We start from the raw sequence: 7,050 nt of genomic DNA, 5'->3' as shown, positions 1-7,050 counted from the left end.
CTTTCATTCCACAACGAATGTTTGAAATACAAACTGAGTAGAGAAAAGTATCTTCTGTAGAATTCAGTGTTCATATAGAAGTATTTGTTTCGATAGAATTTTTTTGTTTCGTGTAATTCAATGTTTATATGAAAGTAGCTGTTTCAGGAGGACTTTCTTTCAGTTTGTATCTGAAAGTTACCTCTTTGCATCATCTACACATCCATTTCAAAATTGATTACTTCCTTCCTTTCCTTGGAAGATTCCCTCATCCTTGTTTTTTATATCAAGATGGAGAAGTAGAAAGCCAAATACTTTCTTTCCCAAAAATTAATCACTCCTAAAAATATAACCCCTTCAATTCAAATAAGATTCCTCTTGGCTGGGATTGAATCAAATAGGTGAATGAATGACATTACGATGTCATCGATGACATAAGCAGATCAAGCTTATTCCGTGACATTAAAAAATCATGATTCATGAATGACCTGTGTGTATTTTCTATAATGTTATCCAATTTGGTACTGAAAAGCCTTGATGCAAGTGTCTTAAGGCGAAACATCGGTGTATACCAGTGAGAGTGACAGTGTTCCATGTAAGTGCAATTTATTACCATTCATTCAAAGTAGAACTCATATGAATGATATCTGATTTTTATTCCACAACGAATGTTTCAAATACAAACTGAGTAGAGGAAAGTATCTTCTGTATAATTCAGTGTTCATATAGAAGTATTTGTTTCGAAAGAATTTTTTTCTTCCGTGTAATTCAATGTTTATATGAAAGTAGCTGTTTCAGGAGGACTTTCTTTCAGTTTGTGTCTGAAAGATACTTCTTTGAATGATCTACACATCCATGTATAAAGTTACTCATTTTAAAATTGATTACTCCCTTCCTTTCCTTGGAAGATTCCCTCATCCTTGTTTTTTTGTTCAGTAGTAGAAAGCCAAAAACTTTCTTTCCCAATAGAGTATAATATTATTCAGGAAAGATTCCTTTGTACCATATACTACTTGTTTTGGTACGAATGAATTTCATGACTTATAACTCAAAAGCATGTCATTTGAAATATCCTTCGTTGAGCTCAGGAAAGACTCATTAAAAAAAATTGAATTTCTCGCCTATTGAAAATAGTTTGTTGATAGAACTTTCAGGGTATATTCTTCGGAAGTATGTCTATTGAGGAGTTTGAATTAAGTTGCGTACCATATGTTTCTTCGGTGCGAAAATAAAAGTTCTTGATAGTCGAAACTGAATTATTCTCACTTCTCAATTCTCACTTACCAAAGATAGTTTATTGATGAAAATTTCACAGTTTATTCTTCGAAATTATATCTATTGACGTGTATGAACAGATTTGCGTACCATACGTTCCTACAGTGCGAAAAAAAAATAGTTCCGTATATTCGGAACTGAATTATTCAACAAAGTCAAATTTCTCACTTATCAAAAATAGTTTGTCGATGAAAATTTCAGAGTATATTCTTAGAAAATATGTCTATTAACGTGTTTGAACAGATTTGCATACCATACGTAAATAGACATACTTTCGAAGAATATACTCTGGAAGATTCATCAACAAACTATGTTTGATAAGTGAGATATTTGACTTTTTTGAATAATTCAGTTTCGAATATACGGAACTATTTTTTTCGAACTCAAGGGACGTATGGTACGCAAATCTATTCAGACACGTTAATAGACATACTTTCGAAGAATGTACTCTTGAATTTTCATCAAATAACTATCTTTGAGAGGTGAATAATTTATTTGTTTTTAATAATTCAGTTTCGAATATGAAGAACTACTTTTTCACATCGAAGGAACGTATGGTATGCAAATCTGTCCAAGTACGTCAATACACATTATTTCGAAGAATATACTCTGTAACTTTCATCAACAAACTATTTTTGTTAAGTGAGAAATTTGGCTTTATTTGAATAATTCTGTTTCGAATATAAGGAACTATTTTTTTCACACCGAAGGAACGTATGGTACGCAAATCTGTCCAAACAAATCAATAGACACACTTTCGAAAAATATACTCTGTAAGTTTCATCAACAAACTATCTTTTATTAGTGAGAAATTTGGCTTCATTTGAATAATTCAGTTTTGAATATAAGGAACCACTTTTTTTGCACCGAAGGAACGTATGCTACGCAAATCTGTTCATACACGTCAATAGACATACTTTCGAAAAATATATTTTGAAATGTTCATTACCTCACTATTTTTGATACTGGAGAATTTTTTTTTTCGATGAGTCTTTATTGGGTTCAACGCAGGATATTTCAAATAACATACTTTTGATAAAATTTTTACCCTGAAACCAATATTCCAATTCCCATACACTACCACCTGTTTTGATACAGATGAATTTTTCCTGAATAATATTATACTTTCATTCTACATGTTTTTTGATAGTGTAACGAATCTGAACACATGACTCATCGCGAACCACCGCGAAAGATATAGATGAGTGCCGAAACCCCTAGAGAGATCTGGAGCGATCGTTGCCGATATAAAAATCTGACTTAAACAAGATAACGAACAGAGAGCGGCAGTCTGTATTCAGAAAGCGAATCGTGCGTTAAATAAAGAATCCGAACAGTGAAGATAAATCGAGCGTTAGTTGCTAAGTGTTGAATATAAATTAGTTGTGATAGTGAAATATTGTTGAAAGTAAATTTGTTTTAGACAGTTATTTCTTCAATTCGTTACAATTGGTGATCAGAAGTGGATTTTTAAATAAATCTTTGAGCGTTTGGTGACTAATCTTTGTATTACGGTGAAATTGACTATAAGACTTATTTGTTCGCGTAGAGCAGTCGCCAACCTCTTCAATGTGTTGAGCTACTTCGTTAATTTTGGAATAAACAGCGAGCTACCCACACGGAAGCCACGTAACGCAACGTAAATGAAATAATCCACAGTTGATTTATCATTATATGTATTTATTTTACTATTTAACTGGTAATACATAATACATAGGTACTAATAATAAACTAATAATAAAATAACTAATATTACTAGTACGTACTTGTTCATAGCTACATTCCTACCTATCAAACGAAGGTGTTTGAAAAATAAACACAAACGTTTATCCATCCACAACGGCATGACACGTATGATTCGAAAATAGTTAATGATAACAACAAAAAAGTAACGCACTATCATGAACATAAACATTGAAAAATAAAAAAGCACGATCAATGAGAAGGCTGACACTCAGACTCATCGATAATTTTTTTAATGTTTGCAGTATAATTTGATGCAGCCATTCGAATACAATTATCCAAATGTTCATCTGTAAGTCGATTGCGATATTTGTTCTTAATAAACTTCATATTGGAAAAAGAAGATTCACACAAATAGGTTGAACTGAATAATGCTTTCACTTTCAAGGCAACACGGCATAGAACTGAATATTTGTCTTTACTTACAATAGGCCAGATACATTCAGTACTTGAGACTAACGATTTTGAGGCTAAATCATTTTGAAACTCAATGACTTCCATTTCTGTTGCAGAGATGTCTTCGCCAAAGTTCTGCATAACACAAGTTGCAAACTGTTGGATATCAATTTCCATAAACGGTGAAACAACAAACTGCGCTACTGAAGCCATTTCATTGAAATCCTTAAAACGATTTTTGAAGTTATTCTTCAGAGTACAAATTATTTCTACATGATATTTGTTGTCATAGGGTTCTAATGGATTTTGGGATATTTTTTCTGAAAGAATAAGAAAATGCTTGGCATCGCTGTTAATTAAGTTTTGTTCCCAAAACTCCAGCTTTTTGATGAATGCTTTTATATCAGAAATCATTTCCGCTAGTTCTTTGTCTCTCCCCTGAAGCTGCAAATTGAGTTCGTTTAATTTCTCTGTAATGTCCACAAGAAAACCAAAATCTCTAAGCCAGATTGAATTTTCTAGTTCCGGAGTCGGTTCATCGCGTTGCTTGAAAAATTGAACTATGCCAGATAGGACATCATTAAAACGTTTCAGCACCCGTCCTCTATTTGACCATCGGACTTCAGAGTGAAGGAGTAGGTCCCCGTATTGACAGTCAACTTCATCGGCCAGGGTTCTGAATAATCTTCTTTGTAACGCTTGAGCTCTAATCTTGTTCACAATTTTTACCACCAGTTTCATAACGTTGTTAGTAGTTGTTTACAGCTGATTCTCGGCCTCCCCCCACCACTATGACGTATTAATTGCTTTTTTTTATTGGTTGTTGTTTGGTGAAGTCAAGGTGATGTGACCTTGAAGGGTGTGGTGTATGGATCGTTCAGAATTTTTTTCCCGGTTCTAATCCTCCCCCCACCAATATGATGTGTTATTTGCTTTTTTTGTTGTGCAGTGAAGTCGAGGCGTTGTGACCTTGAAGTGTCTGGTGCATGGATCGTTCAGTTTTTTTTTCATATGAGATTTTGTGTGTTTATGTGTGTGTGTGTGTGTGTAGGAGAATGCACGGTACAGGGTTTCATCATGTGCTTGTTTGTCTATGTACAAACATACGTCTGCATACTTCGAAGATCCTCCAAGTAATAAATGCTCCATCGGTGTTAGGGCACCAAGTTAGTAGTGGAGTGACGTCACAGCAATAACCGTTCAACGGCTAGAGAGCGACATGTTCACTCCACGACGTGTGGCAGAGTAATGCGTATTCATCGGTCTGCCCTCACCTCTCCCGAAGCGATGAAGGTTCGCTCTAGCCCCGCTATCGATGGTGACACAACGGCAGCCGAGGACCGTCTGCCTAGCGTCTACCCTCTCCGAGACCGCAACGACCATTGCTTGCTCGTACCGGCAACTGTTATCGCATCAAGTTGGGAGATGGGCTTGGCTGTGACGTCAGGCATCTCTAGTGGATAGCAACTAGCAATGTGAATCTTTCACGGTTTCATGGTGGGGGTGACTCACACTGTTTAATATAAAAGAAATGCCTGGCACACTATGAAATCAGTAGACGAATATATCTGCAGCAGTTAGCAATTGGTAGAGTGTTATTCAGTTCGTAATAGAAGGAAGACGGTGAGTGTATTTGTCTGTTGGAAATTGTTTATATTTTCATATATATTTTCATCATGTCCGTTTCAAAAGTAGACTTGAATAAAATTAATAATTTGATTGTACAGGAGGTTGAAATACTAGAGCAAAAGGCCTTATCATCATTGCCAATTGATGAAGTGTACATAATTAAAAATATGTCAACTTATTCTACACGATTTGGTAAATCAATTTTATTAACTTTGCAAGATGTGAGCAATGATAAATTATTTAAAACATGACTACCAAAACGTATTTCGTTGCAATTCAGTGATGACGATATATCTTGTATCAACTCATCAGGTGGTAAATATACGATGATGTATTTAGGACAGAGCCAACAAAGTTTTGCTGGCATGAAAACGCGATCTCTAGTCAAATTCAATATGATTGAATAATAGTAATAATTTATAGTGAATTTCTTTAGGTCATAGCTTACAAAGTTTTTTTGGTGTGAAAACGATAACTCTAGTCAAATTCAATATGATTGAATAATAATAGTAATTATAATGAATTTCTTATTGTTTTATTAATATTCATATATTAGATGATAATTATATGGAAATATAAACATTACTAACTTAGTTGAATACACTCACTTTGTAACTACAAGTAAAATGGGAATGTGAGTATTATATCACTGAAAAATTGGAGGTTGCTTATTGTTTTTTTTTATTCGATTTCAGTTCCACCATTTAAAGATGTGGATGCAGTACGCAAGTCAAGATTGGGTCGATATTGTAGATCTCAAATCATCGGTTCAACATTTGTCGTCTAAATTGAAGGTGTTGGGTGATGGAGCCGAACATGCAAGCGTTTATGATATGAGTGTATGCTATGATGAAAAACAAATCGAATTATGCCTTCGTGATGCTGAGAACTATTGGAGTGGTGCAGAAGTTTGCAACAAATTTTTGGATAATGAATTGGAATTGTGGCAACTTTGTGAGGTTATGATTGAACTGAACCTAAGAAGATTCCTGTATAGCCTCCAACCATACTTGCCAGAATGGATTATTCATCACTTTGAATTGAATGATGAAAATCGAGAGGAAATTGAAGATGGTCGCGAAAATGATGATTATGAGGAAGAAGTTATTTTAGATAGTCTGTATGTTCCTGTAAATCATAAATAATGTCAAATAAAAAACTTTGTATTATTTTCATGTTTTATTTATTTAAATCTGATGAAATACAATAGAAAATGATTACAAAACAATAAATATGATATAAAATACAATGCATGATATGAGTCAGTTACAAATAAAAAAAAAAAGATCATAAAACAGTACATGATAGAATGAAAAAAAAAGTGTCAATATCTGCTATGAACTGAACCATCCAATGCATTGTATGTTAAAACTGTATCATGCAAAATTATTGCATATACTTTAGTGTTGTCTGGAAACTTGGTCTTCCTCGTCTTAAACTCAATCTTTATATCAATAGTTGATGATTTTGTTGCATTCGGTTGATGGGAACAATCGATGACGAATAGTGGATTCTCTCTAAATTGTCCAATGTCCATCAGAGGTTCACTCATATCTTTATCATAATAACTTCGCTGGAAACTCTCAAAAGCATAATAAGCAGGATCATCAAGTTTTTTATCGAAATTCAAATTCCAACCCTCATATGGATAAACTTCAGAATTCAAGTATACTCGAATACTATTGATATCAGCAGTTGTGAATTTTGTAATATCTTGTGTTCTATCTTCAGATGTGGTAGTACTTTGGAATGCGATGATGACAAAACGAGGAGTTTCCAATGCGTTAGTTGTTTTGATGGCCCATATGTCTGAAGAAGTCCCACGTAATGATGGTAGTTCATAGAGGTCCCACATACGATACGCCAACTTGATTTTGGCATTCAGACCGCTTTTGTTTATTCTACTCAAAAGTTTAAGCTTGTGTTCATCATCTGGTACAATATGTCTTATTTTCCATTCGATTTTATTTATTTCCAAATCAGCATCAACTTCACCTATATATGAGTTTTTGAATGATCGAGCGATAA

This window comes from Leptinotarsa decemlineata, unplaced genomic scaffold, assembly GCF_025532065.1.
Source record: "Leptinotarsa decemlineata unplaced genomic scaffold, Ldec_3_MD MMD2_tig00078422_RagTag_RagTag, whole genome shotgun sequence".
In the NCBI taxonomy this organism is placed as follows: Eukaryota; Metazoa; Arthropoda; class Insecta; order Coleoptera; family Chrysomelidae; genus Leptinotarsa; species Leptinotarsa decemlineata.
The sequence above is the reverse complement of the archived record's forward strand: the minus strand, read 5'-3'. Positions refer to the sequence as shown.